At 38.4% G+C, this 21,798-nt stretch overlaps 1 long non-coding RNA gene across 3 annotated transcripts; it reads left to right on the plus strand.

The window, feature by feature from the left end:
- The first annotated feature begins 10,936 nt into the window (after positions 1–10,936).
- On the plus strand, positions 10,937–20,136 carry LOC148130550 (uncharacterized). Of its 3 annotated transcripts, XR_015749986.1 has the most exons (4): positions 10,937–11,234; positions 11,461–11,528; positions 14,193–14,299; positions 19,788–20,136. It is a non-coding gene; the product is annotated as an uncharacterized LOC148130550 (long non-coding RNA). The 3 variants fall into 3 exon arrangements; XR_015749987.1 differs by lacking the exon at positions 11,461–11,528; XR_015749985.1 differs by lacking the exon at positions 10,937–11,234 and having other exon boundaries at positions 11,365–11,528.
- The last annotated feature ends 1,662 nt before the right edge of the window (positions 20,137–21,798 follow it).

Consider the following 21,798-nt stretch of genomic DNA (forward strand, 5'->3'; position numbering starts at 1 on the left):
TACAGCAGATTAATTTTCACATTCTTTTTACCGGTTCTGTGGGAGTGGCTTATTGGGCGTAGCATGGTGTGGCTTGGTGAGCGTGACTTAGTGAGCAGGGCAGGGGATGGATACTCTAAAATGCCCATTCCCTCCCCACTCCTGGGGAAAGGTTATTGCAAAATCCCCATTCCCTCCCCATCCCACTAACCTGCTTTCCAGCTTCATTTTCCTGTGCAGGGCAACAAAAGAAAACCCAGCCGATCAGCTGGGACTCGGGAGGCAGAGAATACATGGGGGAGGGGCCAGTCAGAGGTGGTATTTGCTGGTTCTCCAAACTACTCAAAATTTCCACTACCAGTTCTCCAGAACTGGTCAGAACCTGCTGAATACTACCACTGCAGGAGGGATAACTTGGGGGTTGGGATAGGAGAGGAGAGTCCAGTAAAAAGCACTACTTCTTAGATATGAGGGACAGTCATCTGTGAACTGCATGGATTAGATCTTTCTGGAGGAAATGAACCTGTAATATTAAAGACGGCCCTACATGCCCAAAGTGATTCCCCCCCCCCCTCAAGCATGTATTATGTTATCTCTTTATTCAGAATTAATGAGAAGAACCTGGTTTACAAATATTCTGCAACTGAATTATTAATTTGCTTCTGAAATATATTTCAAAACATATTAGGACCAAGACTCCTTATTTTCTTTATAATTGCCATCCTGTGAAGTGGCAGGTCTTGCCCCTGAAAATGGAGGCACTTACAGCTGGTTGCTCACACAATGGTCTCCTGAGTTTCTACAGTGTCGATAAGAAATCAACTATTACATTGCAGCTCTTTATCCAAGCGGGACCTTATAGTCCAAATCAGCTCCTTTTTAATGGATGGGTAGATCTGTGTATGCAAATATATGTGCTATAGAAACTTACTTTTTAGGCTTCCATGTAAGACTAGAAAAAAGAAAGGAAATCCTGCTTTAAGTGTTGTGCTAATTACATTGAGTCTTTAACACAATGGCATATTTTTTAAGGCTCACCAGAGTAACAAAACTGCTTTTAAAAAAACAGCTGACATAAGCTACATTCATCCTTGTACAAGGTAAAACCATTTCTTCTGAATCCCTTTTGAAACATACACAACCCCAAATGCATGCACACATTCATTCCTTGCATAGGAAGTGGCTGAATCCTTTACATATCAGCTGGTTCCTACATCCCTGTCCTATTTTTCACCTTTTTCATTCCTCTTAATTCACCTTTATCCAGCAATCTTATTTATTTTCTTTATTTAAAAATGTTTGTATGCTTGACTCAAATCAATTCACAAATTAATTGTGAAGACTGGGCGTTGGCAACAGTGACAAATAAAATGGTGGTTCCCTAAACCAGGATGTTACTTTTTATGGTCCTTCTTTTATTTTTCTTAATCTGTTATAGTCAATTGATCCTTTCCTAATTTCTGGAATATTAAGATTTGGTTAAATGTCCAAAATGCTACCTAAGCTGAGGTGATCTTGATGTATGATACCAAAATATGCTGTTGATAATCAGAAATACATTTTTAATGTGTAAGCAGGTTGCTACTTGCTAGGAAGACTAAGTTGAGGAAGAATTTATCCTGAAAAAGCTTAGAAATCTGCTTAGTTTCAAAGGTTGAGGCAGACTATGACAGTAAAATATAGTTACTGTGCTTTTTCATCTGCTTCCCAATAAGGTAGCTGGGTTATTAATAGCAAAGTCTCAGCAGAAAAAAAAATTATTTGCAGTAGTGATTTAAGGTTTGTCAAGGACTTTGGAGATATTTTAATCTAGCAGGAACAGATGGTTGAATTTTTTTTAAAAAAAAACGACTTGGTAGGAAACTCCTCATTGTTACGACACTAGTGATGGTATGCTGGTGACAGGAGATGCCTAAGATATCACAGATAAAAGCAGTCTTCTTCCCTATATTTCTTCTTTGCAAAACAGATGGCTTCTCAGCCCTTAGAAGTAGTCAAGACAAGAAGCCCCAACTACATCTCTCCTCTCCCATCTTTGGTTTCCAAGAAAGAGGGTTCCTTGTGAAATGTTTATCATGTCCCCATTTCTCCTGTAGGCTAAGCTGCCTCTTAGCTGGCTATTGCCTAGACCAGGGGTGTCCAACCTTGGCAACTTTAAGACTTGTGGACTTCAACTCCCAGAATTCCTCAACCAGCTTTGCTGGCTGAGGAATTCTGGGAGTTGAAGTCCACAAGTCTTAAAGTTGCCAAGGTTGGACACCCCTGGCCTAGACTGTTACCACTGCTGTCCCTCCTTCTTCTGTCCTACAAGGTCATTCTTGCATACCATTACATGAATAGAATGTCTTCATTGATCTTTACACACATTTGGGAAATTTTCTGTTGCAGAAAGGGTATGTGTTCCTGAAGCAGACAGGATCCCATCAAGGCAGAGGTGGTATTCGGCAGGTTCTGACCAGTTCTGGAGAACCAGTAGCAGAAATTTTGAGTAGTTTGGAGAACCAGCAAAAACCACCTCTGACTGACCCTGCCCTCATCTATTCTCTGCCTCCCAAGTCCCAGCTGATTGGCTGGGTCTTCTTTTGTTGCCCTGCACAGGAGAACGGTGCTGGAAAGCAGGTTAGTGGGGTGGGGAGGGAATGGGATCTTGCAGTAACCTTCTCCCTGGAGTGGGGTGGGAATGGAGATTTTACAGTATCCTTCCGCTGCCATGCCCACCAAGCCACGCCCACAGAACCAGTAGTAAAAAAATTTGAATCCCATCATCAGGAGTATCATCTTACAGGACCTTGGAACTGAGCCTTTTCTGTTATGCACCTATTCTTTGGCACATCATTCCCCTGGAAATTAGATTGGGGCAGGCTATCAAAATTAAGGCCAAAGTTATCTGAATGCATAAAATAAAGAGATTATTTTAATTGTTGTTTTCTGCTTTTTGCTGTTGCTTTTATTATTCACTAATTTTAGCTACCCAAAGTCACCATGGTCAGATGGTGGTCATATAAATTGTTGCGGGTAATATGCTAACGTTGTAAACCACACAGAGAATGTTGTAAAGCACTATGGGGCCATCTAAATGCTATTGCTATGAGTGAACGAATGAATGAACATTGCCAAAAATATTTATGCATATCATGACAAACTATCTACTGTAAGTCCTCTCTTGTTACATAGGTGAAAAAAGTTAGCATAAACTTTTGGCTGGTCTTTGGCCAAACTAAAGTTTCCTAATTTGATTACTACTTCTGGATTTTAAAAGAAGAGACCTCTTACAGACTAATCATTAATTATTGCACTGTGTCTCAATCAGAGCATTGGTGTCAATGATCTAATACTCCTCTGTTACAAGATTGATCTTAAGAAAAGTATTGCATTGTCTGTTATTCCTAGAAACACAGTATTTGCAACTACAATAGCTCCCTCTTGACTTACAAATTCTGAAATAATGAGATTGCTCTTACTTCCTAATACTGGATATCACTGCTGATGGAATTTGCACATATCTTTTGCCAGGTCCCGGGCTAATGAGTCAGGAGATATTTTTATAAACCATCTTCAAATGATCAATGAAAAAACTTACCAAACAGTAAAAAGGACAATATGAAAGATTCTTCCTAATAGATGTAATAGATTAATTGATGGGTATTGGAAAATAGTTCATTTGCCAGGATTATTTTAACTGCATTCCTTTCTTCTTAATAATTTTTGTTGAGACCCAAGCTTGGAAGAGGAGTTGATTTTGGTTTGAGATAATAGCCAAAAGCTTGACACCATCATTGGTATAAATTCAACGCCTTCCCATTTTCCCATCTCTCTACCCCATTCCATTCTTCACTTTGAGTCAGAACAAAAGAACTGTAGTGCCTACAGCAGCAGCACTGAAGTAATCAACATATTAATTAAAAACATTTAGTGTGGTTATTGAATATGAAACCGTCAGCCTTCTTTAATGCATTCAGGGATAAATCTGAAGGGTGGTAGCATGACCATGTATGGGTGATTGATGCACAAATGAGTATTTTTTTTAAAAAAACCTGAAAACTCAGTGATGCTGTATCTCAGTTGTAAATAACCAAAGTTTCTGGCAGGGTTTGAATATTAAGAGAAGGAATAATTCATAATTATAATTTCTAGTCTGCTGGAGCTCTATGATACAACTATAGCTTTAATCTGAGAGATTGGTTTCATCTGGGACTCAGAATGTTTGGGGTACATTTAAGGCAACTATATGATATATTCTCAGAGGAATTGAGCGGAAAAGTGCCAGAAGTGAAAATCATTTGAAGGTGAGAATATGAAAGGTTTCCCTTCTGGGTTTCCCATAGGTGGACATAATTTATGAAGTTTATGTCTTTTAAGAACGTAGTCCCTTATTTTTATCGTGCCTTTATTAAATCAATTAATATTATAAATTATATATTTGTAATTTAAATTTATAAATTACATTTATAATATAAATTATATATTGTATAAATTGATTATTATAAATTGTAAATGACCCAAGGTGGCAAACATACCTGATAACTTATTTCTTCTATTTTCTCCACAACAAAGTGCCTGGTCTAAAATTACATGTTAATCTGAAAAGATGAGTTTCTGGAATGTTTGAGGCCCAACTGCAGAAGCATGAGATGGAGGGGCATCAGAAGAGGTAGTATCAATCATAAAACTGGGGTGGAGTGTAAAAAGAAAATTATCCTTTTACAGGTGGAGGGAGGAAAGTGCATTTCCAACCAATAGAAATTGGATAATAGTTGATTAATTTCTATCATTTTCCCTTATCTGAGCTACTTCCAGAGTAGCTATTAACAGAGGGCCTGACTCTCTAATGTTTATAGTATAGCTGCAAGTTTTAAATCCTTTAAAAAAGGAGTTGGCTATCATTGCAGAATGAAAACTCTGAGAATTCTTAGATTAAGAAGTATGACATGAGAAATTTAGATTTCCTGAACTGTTCCAAGTTCCCTTTCTCTTAGTTCCACATATTAATCCGAAATGTTGCAGAATTAAATGTATCTAAAAAGAAAATGCTCATTTGTTATCAATGTTTATTTAAAAAAACAACAACAACCCATGAGCATGTCGGCCATCTGACTGCCTCCAGAAAAGAAAGCTTGGAGATGAAGGATTTCAAGCTGACCTAATTATCCAGGAATATTGTTAGGCCGAAGATTGCTAATAGTATTGCTAATGTTTCTTCTTTGATTAAATTTCTGGTGAAACTTGAAATGTTAACCAAATTTTCAAGGGATGAAAAAGCATTTTGACCCTTTAGCTTGCTTTAGATTTTCCTAGAATAATAGAATTGGATAAGATTATAAAGTATCAAGATCTGAAAATTGAAATTGAAAGATTATGGCATAAACCAGTGGTTTATGGTTAACCAGATAAACCAGTGGTTGTCTGCACACAGGGTACTATACCCAAAAATGGCACTTAGAAAATGTCCACATTGATGAAATTGTCCATCTGTCAATTACAAAAGGTCAGGTTGCTTGGATTTGCATATGGTATATAGTACTATGCTGATACGTGTACAATATCCTAAGTTCTTGGGAATAACTCAACCTGTGAGCCTAAAGAACTGGCAGCTGTGACTTTACATTTTTGTGTATATAATTCATAAATTATTATGTACATTATTACTATAATAGTATAAGAACTAGAAAGCAAAAAGAAGAGGGGAAACAAGTCACCTGATAACATAATTTCTAGCAAAATTATAGAATGGCCTTCCCATTAAAAGACTGCTACTGCAATGTTCCCCAAGGCAAAGAAACTAACTCCTAACATTAATCATGGCTTCTGTTAGTTAACCAGTATGTTTCTTTTCCTCCAAATAGCAGCATTTATATAGTCCTATTTTTATCCTTCAAGTTTAGTAGAAAATTGCATCTATGGTTGCAAAACATCAGATCTCCATGCAATTTACTATCCGATTCTCTCAAGCAATGAGTGGGAGCTTAAAGAGACACCAGCGCAAAAAAAAAAAAAAAAAGCATTACAGCCATATTCACAAGCGATGCATCTTTTGAGGTCAAGTTCTAAATTTCTTTTCTATGATCAGTGAATAAGATAAATTGGCATCCGTGAGCAAATATATTAACAATTAACTGTTTCTTAGTGTGATCTGAAGCATTACCAACCATGCCTGGGTGATAGAACAAAATGCCTCATGAAGATGCAGTGTCTTTATTCTGTCCACTCCATTTTGGGCTTTGTGATCTTCAGTCTGAGCTCATACAAGCAGGACAGGAAACAAAAACATAATTCATGAATTAAGAGAATTTCTACAGTTCTAAAATGGTCACTTTTCACTTTCAGTCCCATGAAACAAGATATTGTGTGATTGACTGATGTTCTTGTTAAATAAGAGTAATCTGTACAAATTGTGTCATCTCTTACTTCAATAGCCTTTGGGTTGTTCTTGTACCTTGGAGGCAAATTAAGACACCTTGGTTAAAAGAAGAACACAAGGCAATGACCTGATTATGTTTGCCTGGGGAAATAGCAGAGGGAGAAGCAAACCATCTTAAAAACCAGGAGTAGCTTCATTGTTTTAAAGTCTTTTCTGCAGTCAGGGCAACAAAGGAGCAGTGCTCTGTCAAGAAAGAACATACTGTGCTGAGGACTATTTTAATAGGGAAGGGAAGTAGCACAGGTTGTATGTCTGCCTAGGATTCTGCAGCCACAAAAAGCTTTTGTTTAATGGAAGTGCAGCAGGAGCCTCAGGATGGTCTGCAGGACTGTTGACCAAGACAATGGGCAGCTCAATTAACTTGTTGGATGAAATCTAGCTAGAATATAGCAGCACCTTCCCAGCTGTGGGTTTATATTTAAATGTATATTTAAATATTAAGTGCTCCATCAGAGAAAAACAGTAAATTGATAGTTTCAGAAGGACAATTTGGCAGTTGAGAGAAATATATTTTAATTTCTTTGCTGTCTAGCAGGTAGGTTGATTATGAGACAAATTATATGTGATGTCTCAAAAAAAAAAGTATAATAATTGGTGGGCTTAGTTATTAAAAGTTCTAGTAAACGTTCAGTTCCAGCAAGAAAGCAAGAAATATTGTATCTAAGTTTATTTGTTGTCAAGATCAAAGAATTTTGAACAACTAGAAAATAAAAGTCTCCAGAGGTGGAGAAGTCACCCATAAATTTAAGAAAAAGTAGCCAAGATTTAAATGTCCATTATCAGAAGTTTGACCTCATCTCCATCCTCTAAATTGTTTTCTGCATGGCTGCAGAAACAGGATAGATCACTTGGCAAGCTACTTTACATCTCTGTTCTGTTGCCCTTATACACATGAAGGGTTAAAACTGGAATAATAAAGGCCCTCCCTTCATTTATCCAAAGTCCCTGTTACTTACCCACAGAATTGTTTCCAGTGGAACTGGAACATTTTTATATTTAAATAGATATATAATGTAAATAGTTGCTTTTTCTTCATGTATTTCTCTCCTCCCCATTTGCTTGTCTTTTGTCTTCATTTTTCACCACTCAAAAGCTTTTGATGTTTGCTAATCTTTAATAAACATAATCAAGCTATATTTTTGTTAGCATGTGTGTGTTCTTTCTCTGATATGGTTACAGGAATTGACTGGGGAAAAATAAACGGAATGTGACCCACAGTGACTTTCCAACTAAAGCAAGATCAGCCACAGTTGGCTGATGCATCTGTAAATAGTGAATGCATAGCTGCTGAGCCCAGTTTGTCAAGGCTAGGAATATTGCTGGCAGTGAGCCAAGGATTCACTAGGATGGTGATGGCTGACCCTTTTGGCACAGAGTGCCCAAAGCACATGCATGCGCATGCGCATACCCAAAATGCAATGCATGCACATCTCCCATGCATGCACACGTGCCCCCATGCATGCACCTTGCCTTCCCTGCACATGCACACTGCTCCCCCCATGCACACTCCATCCCCATACATGCATGGCAGAGACCTGAAAACAAGCTGGCTGGTGGGAGGTGCATGTGCATGCCTGGCAGAGCTGAGCTGGAGCGACAGTGCACATGACCAGGGGTGGGATTCTATCAGTTCGCACCTATTTGCTAGGTTGTTAACATTCTAAGCAGTTTGGAGAAACGGTTGTTAGAAGAAATTACTGGCCTAATCCTGTAAGGAAAGCAGGAAGGAAATATTCTGGTGTTGCTTACAAACTGCCTCTCCGTTAACCCTTATTACATTCTTGGCAGGACTAGACTTCCTGTCTCAGGAACCTCTCTGGAGGTTTTTCCCCTCCTTTGCTGGTACTTTGCTTGTGTGGAATGACCCCTCAAAGTTACAATGGCATTGAAAAAAGTGACTTATGACCATTTTTCACACTTAAGACTGTTGCAGCATCCCCACAGTCATGAGAGGCCAGGCGAGGAGATGCGTGCCTCGATGTGAGTGATATTGAGTTGGCCACACCCAGCAATAACATGACCACCAAGCCATGTCCACCCAGTCACATGACCACCAAGCCATGCCCACCACCTAAGCCACGCCCACAGAACCGGTTGTTAAAAATTTGAATCCCACCCCTGCTCTGTGTGCCCCCTGTGGCATGCGTGCCATAGGTTCACCACCACTGCATTAGGCTAAAGACGGAGAGAGAGAAAGAAGACAGCTTCAAAGGTACCAATCAAAGCAGCCCGTTCCTTTTAAGGCAGAAAGAAGTTTTCCAGATATCCTAAAAGATCTCCATGGTTGGACTAGGCCAGGCAAAACTAGTTTCACCCAAATGTTTTGCTTGGTTCTGTTGGAAGGAAAATGCCCAGCAGCTCTGCCTTACAATGCCATGTCTCCTTTAACTCATGTATGCAGCTAGCTTCAGCATTCTACTGCCATAAGAGCACACAACTTTGTTTTATGTTTGGCAGGATAGTGTGAAAACAAGGTCTCTAGGAAATGGAAGAGATCAACACAACATATTTTTTAAAAAATATTTTCTTTTCTTTTATTCAGAACAAAGTTAAAATGGAAAATACAAAACTCAATAAAAATCAAGAAGACATAAAAGGGATTCCTTCATAAAGGAAAAGAATTTGTCTCCCTTTCTTCCAGCTGAGGCCATAATATTGGAGAAGTATACAAACTCAAACTTCTGAACAACAAATGAAATCCACTTCATTGGGTCTTCAGCTGTGAGACTATCTCTTTCATCTAGAACTGGATCAAAGTCCTTTTGTATATCTTTATCCAAAGATAAAGCTTCAGGTTGTAACATTCTTTGAAGAATCATTAAAGTTTGATTAAGTTTATGTAAGAAAAAACCATCTAGGAACTGGATATTTTCCCATCCTTCTTTCTTAGATTTCAGACACTGTTCAGCCATTTTAATCTGTGGAATTTAATCAGGGAACAAAGAACAAAAAAATATTTTCCTCTAAATTTCAATACAAAATTATAACAAAAATTCAATAGAAATAAACTCCAGGTAATTTGCAAATTCAAAAAATACAAAATCTAGTGTTGAGTCTAATGTCTCTTCACCACCACCCCAAATGTTGCCATGTTTTCCATATGGAAGGGACAGAGGTTATCCAAAACAACATATATTGGAAGGAAAAAAGAGAAAAAGTAATTGGAATCCAGCAAGGGACTGAAGTCAGCATTCAACCACTGTTCAACTTTTAAAAGCAAAACAATAAGTCAGAAAGTTAAAGTTAAAATTCCAGCATGTTTAGAAAACAAAATTGCTTGACTACACCCAGTGACTTTTCAATCGCTTCCAGAGGGAATTAGAATCTTCAAGACCACCCTTTTCCTACTGGGTCCATGATCATCAAAAACTCATCTTGGATCACCGTAAGGGCTCCCATTCAAAACCAGGGAGCAGCACTGCCAAAGAACCAGCTTTAGCAGTGAAATCAGCAGATCATCGGCAAGAAAGAAAAAAAAAGCTTACAAAGCAGCAGCCCTCTTGAAAAGAAGCAACACAACATGTTTTTGATTCATTTATGTAGTTGGGTTTTTCTGTATCTCGTTTTAGGACTTGGAAAACAAGCCACATCTTAGGCCACATTTATTTATTTATTTATTTATTTTATTTATTTGATTTGCCAATTGTTTACAAGATAATAAGTATAAGCGTATACATAGTTGTGAATACATGAAATGGGTACATATAAGAAAAATAAAAGAATAAGAGAAACAATAGGACAGGGACGGTGAGCACGTTGGTGCGCTTATGCACGCCCCCTACAGACCTCTTAGGAAGGGGTGAGGTCAATAGTAGACAGTCTAAGGTTAAAGTTTTTGGGGTTTGGGGAAGAAACCACAGAGTCGGGTGAAGTATTCCAGGCGTTGACCACTCTGTTGCTGAAGTCGTATTTCCTGCAATCAAGTTTGGTGCGGTTTACTTTGAGTTTGTATCTATTGTGTGCTCTTGTGTTGTTATGGTTGAAGCTGAAGTATTCATTGACAGGTAGGACATTGCAATGTATGATTTTATATACCATGCTTAAGTCAGACCGAAGACACGGCGTAATTCAAGGTTTTCTAGTTCTAGAAAATTCTGATTCTGATTCTAAATTCTAATTCTAATTAGAAAATTAAATTAAATTCTAATTAGAAAATTCTAATTCTGATGCAGAAATACTGAATGTTTAAAAGGATCCACAAACTTTTAAGCACTGCTATAGTAGCCCTTCGCCAAGCATCTTGGCTTGGATGGAGGGTCACCAAGACAGATTGTAGTTTATATTGGGATATTTGAAAAAAATAACATCCATAAAGAAGGGAATGGCAAAGCACTTCTTTATTGCCAAAGAAAATTACACTGGTATGGAATTACCATGATTTGAACTTAATTCAAAGATATTTGTATCATTTCTCTTGTAACAGAATTTGGTTTGCATTAATAGGTTAGTCTTTTCCTGGCTCTGTAACTTCTTTCCAGTAACATAAAACTTTTCTCCTGACAAAAATATTTGGACCAGATGGGAACAGTCATACTTACATGAGATGCTGCAGTACTTCTCAACTTCAACACTTTTTTAAAAAATCAGGACTAGGCTTAACACCTTTTCCCCCTTAAAATATATGCACTTTATATGTACGATTGGAAGTCCTTAGGGAATAGAATGTGTTAGATTGTGGGTAAGAAAGACGTGGGAAACTCAGCTCGTCCAACTTCTCTTTATTCGTTCTTACAGAAGTGAAGAACTGCAGCTGCGGCAGTTCCTTTTACGGTAGAGCTGTCTGTTCAACCAGTGACGACTCTTTGAATTCCCACTCCTGGGGAACAACCAATCAGGGGTGAGTATGCTAATATCTAACACCCCTCCCCACTGGTCTGGTCCCACCCAATCCTGTCCCACCTAGTGTACGTAGTTGCATAAATAGGCGGGACTTTTGTGGGTGCGACTCAGCTCAGTCACTGGTTGGTCTTCAAGTTGTTTGAGTGGATTTATTGTGTCACCTGCTCTCTCCCTTGGAACCTCCTGGAACCTTCTGGCTGGGACGGCCATTTTGTTACCACTAGAGGCCACCCTTTTGACTCCTCATGGGCTGGTTCCTGCCTGGCCATGCTGACCCTCTGTTGGATTTCAGGTAGGTGTCCGCTTATTTTGTTTGGTGCTATTGTTAATTGTTGAGGGTCTGCCTTGTTAGTTGTTAGGGCCTGTTCTGTTTGGTTTCTTGATTGGGAGGAGTCTCCCCCCTCTTCACTATTTATAATGGTTTTTTGTAAAGGGTCTCCCCCTTCTTCTTTGCTTGTGTCTAGTGTTTCCTTTCCCCCCTTGTCCTTAGTTGGTCCCTTAGTTGGTCTATGTGTCTCCTCCAACTTTGCCCATCAGTAGTTTCTACCCTGTATGAATTGGGTCCGGTTAGTTGGGCCACCCTTGCAGGTATCCATAGGGGTTCCCCTGTTAGGTTTTTTCTTTTTGCCTCAAGCCCAGACTGCCTTCTTGTCAAACAGTCTGTGAAGTGGCTCTGCAACTGTTGCCTTCTGCAGTAGAAATATATTGTAAAAGTTAATAAGTCCCAGGAAGGCTTGCAACTATGTCTTATTGGTTGGCCTGGGGGCTTCTTTGATAGCTTTGATTTTACTTTCCATGGGGTGGATTACTTTGCTGTCTTTCAAATAACCCAGGAATTCTACCTTGTTGGCTGCTAGTTGGCATTTTTCCTTTTTTACTTTTAGCCCTACTTCTTTGAATCAGGTTAGGACTTCCCTTAGGCGTTCTTGAAATTTTTCTTTGTTCTTAGCTGATATGAGGACATCACTGAAGTAGGGCACCACCCCTTTTAACCCTTGTAGCAGGTGTTCCATGAGACTCTGGAATAGCCCTGGGGTTCCGCTGACCCCAAATTGTAATTGTTTGCATTTGAATGCCCCTCCGTATGTTATGATTGTCGGGGCTTCTGCTGTCTCAACGTCTACGGGTAGTTATTGGTAGGCTTGCACGAGGTCAAGCTTCGTTAAAACTTTCCCCCACCCCAGGGAATGTAAAAGGTGCTGCACCACTGGGACGGTGTACACGCTTTGCTGTAGGGCATGGTTCAGGGTGGACTTATAGTCAGCACAGATGCACACTGACCCATCTGCCTTTACAGGAGTGGTGATAGGAGCTTCCCATCTTGCATGATCAATTGGTTCAAGGATCCCCTGGGCGATGAGCTTATCTAGCTGCTCGTCTATTTTTGGTTTAAGTGTGAAGGGGACCCGCCTTGCCTTTAGCCTTATAGGGGCAATTGTGGGGTCTAGATTAAAGGAAATGGGAGAACCCAAGTACTTGCCCAATTTTCCATCGAAGACATCCCATAATTCTTCCATTAGGCTGTCTTCCCACTCGATATCAGTGATGCTATGGATTCTGGTGACTTCTATTCCCAACTGTTTGAACCATTTGAGCCCCAGCAGGCTTGGCCAGTTCTGGTCGACTACAGTTAATGGCAAAACTTCCTATGCCTATCACAGGAATCCTGTTCCCTTGATAGTCTTTTAGGGTTAGTCTCTGTTTTTTCAGCTGGTCTTTGGTTAGGCTGGGTTTTAGCCATTTGATGGTGTCCCAGGATACCATCAACAGGTAGGATTCGGAATCCACTTCCATCCGGCATTGCTTACCTCTATGGTGACCTGAACTTGGACTTTTCAAGCACTTGTCATGTTGGAGTGGCCCACCATCACTTTCTGGTGTGTCTCGCTTCTTCCAGTTGCCAATGCATTGTTCCATTGGCTTCGATTGAATTGGTGCCATTGGTTCTCTGGCTGGATTTCTCTGTTCCACAGAGGTATGTTTCTGCCTCTGTCTTCTGGTGTGGAGTTTCGATGCTCAGCATGCCCTTGCAATGTGTCCTTGCCGGTCGCAACGCTGGCAAATGGCGTCGCGGAAATGGCATTCCGACCAGGGGTGGTTTCCCTCACATCCCGCACACCAAAAGTCTTTTCTTTTCCCGTCTAGGCTTCTCTGGTTCCACTCCGAATGGAGTTGGTTCACTTCCTCATCATCATCATCTGTTTCAGTCTCGGATTTGATGTCCTCATAGTGGATGACAGTGGCTTCCTTCGGTGATAGCTGTGGTTCCTTGTTCATTTTCCTCATGGTGGCAGCGGATTTCTGGGATACTTACACAGCCGATGCTTCCTAAATGGCATCTTTTAGGGTTATTTTGGGATTCGTCAGGAGTCAGCTTTGTAGGGTTAGGTCTCAGAGTCCCAGGACTATGCGGTCCCTCATCGCCTCGTCCACATTTAGGAACTCACAAGCTCTGGCGATGTCCCTCAGGTTTGCGACAAAATTGTTTATGCTCTCCCCTTCTTTCTGGTCTCTAGTAAAATTCATGCCTCTTGATTAGACAGGATACCAGCAGGGTGTAGTGGGCCCTCCGCATCCTCTCCAGGTCTGTCCAGGCCATTGTTTTTACATTGTTGGGTGCCACTAGTGCTTTGGCCATTTTAAAAATGGCGGGTCCACAGTGCGTGAGGAAAACGGCTCACTTCCTCTGTTCCGAAATGTTAATGAGGTCGCTTCCTTCAAGAAACATGTGGAATCGGTCAACATACAATTCCCAGTCTTCTGTCATGGAGTCGAACAGTGTGGGTGGCATGTTGGTCCCGGCCATTGTTGATTCTTCGCTCAGTGTTTTAGTTGCCATGTGCTCGCTGGTTTCTCTTTGTCTCAGGATCCCACCTTCATTGCCAGTGTTACGATTGTAGGTAAGAAAGATGCGGGAAACTCAGCTCATCCAACTTCTCTTTATTTGTTCTTACAGAACTGAAGAACTGCAGCCACAGCAGCTCCTTTTACAGCAGAACTATCCACAGCTTCAACCAGTGATGGCTCTTTGAATTCCTGCTCCTGGGGAACAACCAATCAGGGGTGAGTATGCTAATATCTAACAGAATGTATGCTTTAAAACTGAGAGGTATAATGCATACATTTTATCCCCTAAAGTCCCTGATCTCCCAAAAACAAACTGGCAATAATTCTCAGCCAGACCTACTCTGAGCAAAAAATGGGGCGGGAGGCATCTGCTATGCACTATTGGTTGCTCACCCTTGCCTAAAACTTGTCAAGGTAGCAAATCTTCAGAGAAAATATCCCAACAGAAAAAGTATTCTAATTTGCAAAATTAAGTCACGCTATTGGCAAGTATCAAGACCTGGACTATTCAGTTGAGCACAGTCTAATCAGAACCACTTTGTGTATATCTTTGGGAGTGGATCTTGATGTCGTGGCATATATTAAATGACTGGAAAATCATCCACACAGCATGCAAAATCTATTTGCTGTTTTAAGGACTACCCTTATAATATTCTTTCTTCCAGGTAGATGCATCAGGTAGATACAACAGCCATCAAAGAATGGGCGTGGGGAGAAATACAGCCAAAAAAAGTGTGGGAAGAAATACAACTTTGGCTTATGAGCTACTATACTGAGGACTCATTTTCTGCAATTTCTTAACTTGGGGCAGCCTTGAGGTTTTTGAAAAGGGTCAGAGATTCTGCCTACGAATTGTGCAATCTGGTAGGATAAGCATGTTTCTTCCAGCACTTTGTAATAGTGAATAAAACCAAGGAGACTAGAAACAGATATATGCTATAAATAGATTTTCAACAATGGGGATGGCACTATGCTGTTTAATTTTTTATCCGTAGAAGTATTCAGGTTAATGATTCATGTAGAATTAGGAATACTATTGCAGATGCTGAAGTTTAGAAGGACTAGTGACCATGGTTTGTTTTTCTGCAGGCCAAGCCAGATTAAGTGCGCTTGCTTTGGTTTTGTAAGTTTAATGAACCCATAGTTCATTAAAAGTTCTGCCTTAGATACAGATATCTGCAAGGCTTTGTGTGATCCAACTTGCAAAAAATAGTCAGTACATTTTTAAAAATAGATAAAATGTTTGAGTACTCTTTTCTTCAACCCAGTTCTGCAAAGTAATGGCATCTATGCAAAGCTGAATTTTTGTGTGCCTTTTATTAAACCCAACGAGTATTTTCAGGCAATGTTTCTCATATCTTGCAGTCTGGACCTTCTCATTCTGTTTCTGTAATTTATTTTTTAGTTAAGACCTTTCCAAATAGCATCCATTCCTGTCTACTTACACAGGTGCAATCAAATTTAATGGAGCTGCTTATTCCTTAATACAAATAGATCTTTCTCATTTAAGTTGCAGTTCTAAACACCATTAATTTCTTCCCTGGTTTCTTCCCTTTCACCTTTTGCTTTTAAAGAATTGCAATCTTCAGAAGGTTATTTTTTCAGTTAGTTCTGAAGGTGATCATTTACTGCATCAGGCTGTGTCACTCAAAGGGCTTAGATTGCAACTATATTAAACTAGACTTTATGAATAAAGTATTATTAATTGCATTCACTGAAAAACCTAAATTTCTTTTTCTTTTTTTAATAAGATACTAACTCAAGTATTCTGGCCACTTGCCAGCACTGACAATTACATTTTTTCTGCATTGGTTAAAAATCTCCAGATACTGTATTCCTCATCCCTCCATCATCTAAGCCTGATAGATTGTGCTGCTGGTGCTATTACATGGTTGTCAGATTCTAACCCAGAGGTCCTTGAATTACCATTATAAATGAAGTGCATATAGTTGTAATTTTGCAAAGCAGTCTGGAGTTTGTGAGTGGCACAGTACAGATGAATACATCACTATGTTTGATTATGCACACTTCACTCAGTGGAAAAACAGAAACATTTAAAGGTTGGAAGAATTGTTGAATAGACTATAAAGTTTGCAACTTTTCTTCATTCTGGAATATTTTTACTGGCAGGCCTTTTTAGCATTATTTTTATAAACACATACAGCCTGCGGCACTGAATTGCATAAGGTTGTGGAAAAGACCTGTAAGTTGGCAAACATCTCCATCTGTTTAATATTAAACAAATTATATTTTTCTCAAATTTAATTCATGTATCTGAAACTTGGGAGCCAGCTGATTCAGAACCAAATGGAAAAGAAACAAAGCAGCCCTATTTTACTGCTCTCCTAAAAACTAATTTTGAATCCTCATCTCTTTGAAATTGTACCTACTCTGATCAGCCCTCAAACTGCCATAACAATTTTCCACTGACATTGCTTTATTTTCCCCTTTCTCACATTTTTTCTTCATTTGTGCTTTAGGAGGTAAATCTGAATGAAAAAAAAAATCCTCTGATCATTTCAATGCCATTTATCCCCCAAAAGAGCTAGAGCTTGGTAGAACAATCTGTAGACTCTAATAGACCTTTAAAGCCTGTGCTAATTATCCATCTCCCTAGAATCAATTCAGTTTCTGGGATGTGAAGTTCCTAAAGGATAGGAAATCCTCTATAGCAAGAACCAACTCCTTGATAGCAATGCTACCCTTTCTTAGGCGTTCTAGATGAGTATTGCTGAAAATTACTGTATACAAGTAATGGCAATTGTACCTATCTCAGAAATAGGACTGGAGATGCAAGTGCTCCAAAGGTGGTCCTAGAATCCTAAATCTTATTCTGCCCAATAGTGAAGAGTTGTCCCCAATACAAGGAGAGCCCTGCAGGTCTGTTTGGGACAGTCTTTTTCAACCTTGACCACTTGAAGTTGTGTGGACTTTAACTCCCAATAGCTGGGCAATTCTGAGAGTTGAAGTCTAAGCATCTTTAAGCAGCCAAGATTGAAAAAACAATGGTTTGTGATGTCAGCATTAACTTCTATTGCTTAAAATAATTATTGGCCAGTGCTGACATTCCATTTTTTTAAAAGAACACCCACAACTAAATTGACTAATTAGTATGGATTATCAATCAATAAGTCTAAACTAAATTATGAATTTTAGTTACCAGCCAATTTTCTCACCCACATAGAAATCAAAGCAAGTAAAACTGGAAGGTAAAATATAATGAATTAAAACCCAGTATTATTAAGGCAACTCAAAAGCTGGGTGAAAATCTATTTTCAAGATGAAAGTTAAGGGATACATTACAATTTGAAAAGATGTACATTTCATAGCTTCTAAATCATGCAGAAGAAGGTCTCCCCTGAATTTAACAAATAGTTCTCTGAAAGTTGATGACTTCCTTGCCAACTTAATGCTTCAACAAGTCCATACAGATTGAATGAATTAAATGTAGTTGTAATAAACCAAACAAAGTGACAGATAGGACTTCTTGTAACAGCCTCCAATATCAGTCATTGAGACTTTCTAAATATGGCACTTTGACTGGAATTCTCCTCCTCCTCCTCCATTATGCCTAATGCCAGCTCTTGTAAGCTTTGGCACCAACTGAAGACACATCTGTGTTATGCATTGGACAAACAAATGCCTTACTTGAATCTGCATTTGCTCTCCTAGCCTTCTGTTTCTCTTTCTGGATTTCTCTGGAACCAGTGGAATTTCATGGTGTTCTTTTGTTTTTAATTACATTCTTTAGAAATAATGAGAACCCGGCTTCTACACTCTACAAATAAATAAAATCATTTGCTACTTTAAGAAAATTGATTGTATTCTTTTTCTAACAGGTAAATTATAATGTTAGAATTAATAGATCAATTCAGGAACAGTAGATACTGGCTACAATAATAAAAATGGAGCCTTTTTATATAGTGGCATTATGGATCAGAAATATTGTATGAAAACAATTGGGGAGAACATAATCATTCTGTCCTGCTTGTAGTTTTTTATGCAGCTGGCTGGCTACGGCTGAAACTGAGGGCTGTTTTGCCAAATCCTCCCACACACTTCTGATATTTTTAGTGACCTAATTAATTTACTTGCTACTAATTTACTCACTTGTGAAGAAGAATGAAGAAATTAATAGCTTCCAAAGCTATGCCTTTCTCTGGTAAATTTGTTAGCTTTATAGCCTGGGCTATGAGAAAATATGAGAATTTATGGAGATCCAATGTGAAATTAGAGACTATCATAGAATGTTAATAAACCAAGGTCACCAAAAATGCTGATCTTTTTCTGCATTCTTCGCTCCATTTATAGCAATTGTGTTTCTAATCTACTACATCATAGAATTGCTGAATGCAGACCTGGCCCAAACAAAACAAATGACAGATTATCTGTATACTCTCTAAAGCATTTCTTTATGTTCATGTGAATGAGCATCTGGGCAAAACATTGCTGCATATTCATGATACAAATAAATGCACACTAAAATGAAGGGAGGAAACACAGGGACATGAGATGAGATGAATTACGGAGGATGTGCTAATTTATCAATGGTAGGACAGCATAAGAGTCTCAGTGTAAAAGAAACAATGATAGTATGGGCAAAAAACTTTGGCTATATTCTAGAATTAGACAAATAGCAAAAATTTTGGGATAGAAACTATAAACTGACAGTGGCTACTGCATATAAAGAAAATCTTTACAAACTGTTTTATAGGTGGCATTTGCTACCAGCTAGGTTAGCAAAAATGTTTCACAACATGTCCACCAAATGTTGGAAATGTAATCAGACTCCAGATAGAGTACTTATTATCATATGTGGTGGACATGTGTGAAGGCAAGAAAATATTGGAAAAAAATACATACATGGTTGGAGAAGATGATTAAGCAACACATAGATTTTAAACCAGAAATATTTTTGTTAGGTATAATGCCAGAAAATTATGACAAAGGGACTATAATCTTAAAGTTACATGTATTGACAGCAAGAGTTGTATTTGCACAATATTTGAAAAATGAGAACATCCCACCAGATGAAGATGTAATCCAGAAAAAATTGGATTGTGCAGAGATGGATAGATTACATTGAAAATAAAAGGGAGACACAGAATGCTATTTAACATGGAATAGGTTTTATCAATGGTTAGAGATAAGAGGTAGAAATTAGATGAAGAAAGTATTGTTATGTTTCAGTAAAATATGAATGTTTATAATTATATGCATGCCGATATATTTAATAGGAACATAAATAATTGAATTTAATTATAAATATGATTAGAATTATTTTGTTTCATTAGTAGTATTGCTATCAGTATATGTGTTTTTTTTTCTTTTTGTAAAATAGTATGCCCGGACAATACACTGTATTCAAAATACTTATGTATAAATTTTAAAAAAACTTGACTTAAAAAAAGTCTCAATGTACATTAGGAGCTATTAGGAAGGAATTTGTACAGCTATATAAATGAACATGTAAGCCCTACTCATGTCATTGGGGTCTTTTACAGCTGAACAGGAATATGATTGGAGCCTCCCTGTCAGCCTCCAAGATTTATTCCTCTGCTTGATTCTTTCCAGCTGCCATAGAAATTGGGGGGAATAATTGGGCCTTGTGGGGGAAGAGTGCTGGAGGTTGAAGTTGTGTGAATTGTAAAAGTTGGGATGCTTACTTGCTTACTGCACAAATGTAGCCACTTATCTTTTCTAGGCCAAGGTCAACCATCTTGGCATACCAGATATGTGAGACGCCACCTGAAGATGTACCCACATGGCATTATACACACCTCAGATTGGATATCCAGTTCGAATTGTTGGGGGTGGAGACATGGGATAACTTTCTATATGTAATTTCTGCACATTTTGCTTCAGATCTTGTATTTCTTCTGTTGCTACCACTTCATATTCAGTAAAAGTCCTTTTCTCTGTAAAAATGGAGCCTAAGGTTTTCTTTCTTGGATTTTGAATGGAGCCACATCTGACACTCCCATATTGCATTAAGTTATTTCTAATTACCCCATGATATGACATTTATTTTGCAGGAGTTGCTAGAATTTACAGTCGCTGCTCTTTACAGGAAAATATGGAATGGTTGTTTGCTGAAAAGAAGTGAGCACAAAAATAAACAGCAATTTAATTTAATTTTAACAAATACTTTGCTCCCCAGCCCTAAATTGCTATTTTTCTCCAGCAGAAGTCCAACACTAAGCTTGATTTGATCAGCACCATGTCTTCTTGTCAAGACATTGTGATTATCTTCCTTGGTTTTCCTTCTGCAAAATGACTCAGCCTGATGAAGATGCATCTTTTCTGAAACAGCCATTGAAGTACCTTTGTGACTATGTGCTTATGCATACAAATATTCCCACAGGCAGCTCAGATTTTCCTGCTGGTAGAATGCAAGGGTCACCCAAAGTTGCCGAACCTTCATCAGTAGAAAAGTCAGTGAGACAAACAGAAATCAAATTTGTTTAATGGGCAGAGCTGGCACAATGTTCAGGTATTATTCATCTTTACCTTGTGTTGATGACTTTCCGTGTAACATACCCTTTTGATGCCTGGATGTAATATCTTTGTGATGCCACTAGATGGTGGTATATTGAGGTGCTTTGACTGAATTAAGTCACCTTATGACTAAGCGTTGCTTGAAAAGAATTAATTATTATTTTCTCCACAAGCAAAAGTTTTACAATTGTTTTGCTCTTGTCTGAATATTACATGTATAATATCTGTATATATATATGTACTTTTATATTTTTTAAAAAAATGTTATCCAGGGGACTAAATTCAAATGGATTTAAAGCCAAGAACAGTGTTGTTATCCATCTTTATGGATGAATGAATCTACTATTATTTTGTCTCTCACATTGTAATTTTGAAAAGTTCTAATTCTTTCCATGCTGTTCAAGAGTTTTGCACATTTTGGCATTTGGTGATCTGAAAATGAAGCAGCATTCTAAACTATTACAAAAACAGAAGACCCTAAGAAACATGCAAATGCAAATATGCATGGTTCAAACCACTTCAGAATAAATCTCTCTAATGGGTTTTTTAATTGTATAAAATTGTAATCACAAATATTTACAAATCGTTCCTGCCCTCCTTTTTGCAACAGATTCTTTAATACATAAACAGATCTTTTAGCCATACTGACAATCTTGGATTTGAGAAGACTAAAGAAAAACAAGAGAGCATAAATGAAACAAGTCTTCGCATATATGAAAGTATATAACAAAGAAGAAGTGGGTTCATTCTCTCTTGCACCTGCAGATTAAAAAAAAGAATTAATGGGGGAACGCTTTAGAGTGAGAGATCAAAACTTAAAATAAAGAGGAATGTCCTGATTGTGACAACTATTAAGCAATAGACCAGGCCTTCTATTGAACTTCTGAGTGCCTGCCATTTGCCAAAAATGGGCTGAGGATTCCTGCATTGGCCAGAGAACCTGAACGTCCCTTCCAACCCTATTATAATCCTATAATTCTGAAATCAATTTGTCCTTTAATGGTCTACCTAATTTTATTTCTGGGTTTTAGCACATTTGAATAGCAAGTTCTTAAAAATAAGATGCAATGCAAAAAGAAATGCAATAATTAGTATGGATGAAAAGTAGTTTTGGCAAATGCTATCTTTATCTGTAATATAATATCACTTGGTTGAACTGAGCTGCTATAGAAATTGAATGAATAAATATTAAGAAGCAGACTGAAAAATGTGTAAGG

Source organism: Notechis scutatus, chromosome 5, assembly GCF_049901735.1.
Source record: "Notechis scutatus isolate UNSWTSFEM ecotype Mainland chromosome 5, rNotScu1.2, whole genome shotgun sequence".
Taxonomy (NCBI): Eukaryota; Metazoa; Chordata; class Lepidosauria; order Squamata; family Elapidae; genus Notechis; species Notechis scutatus.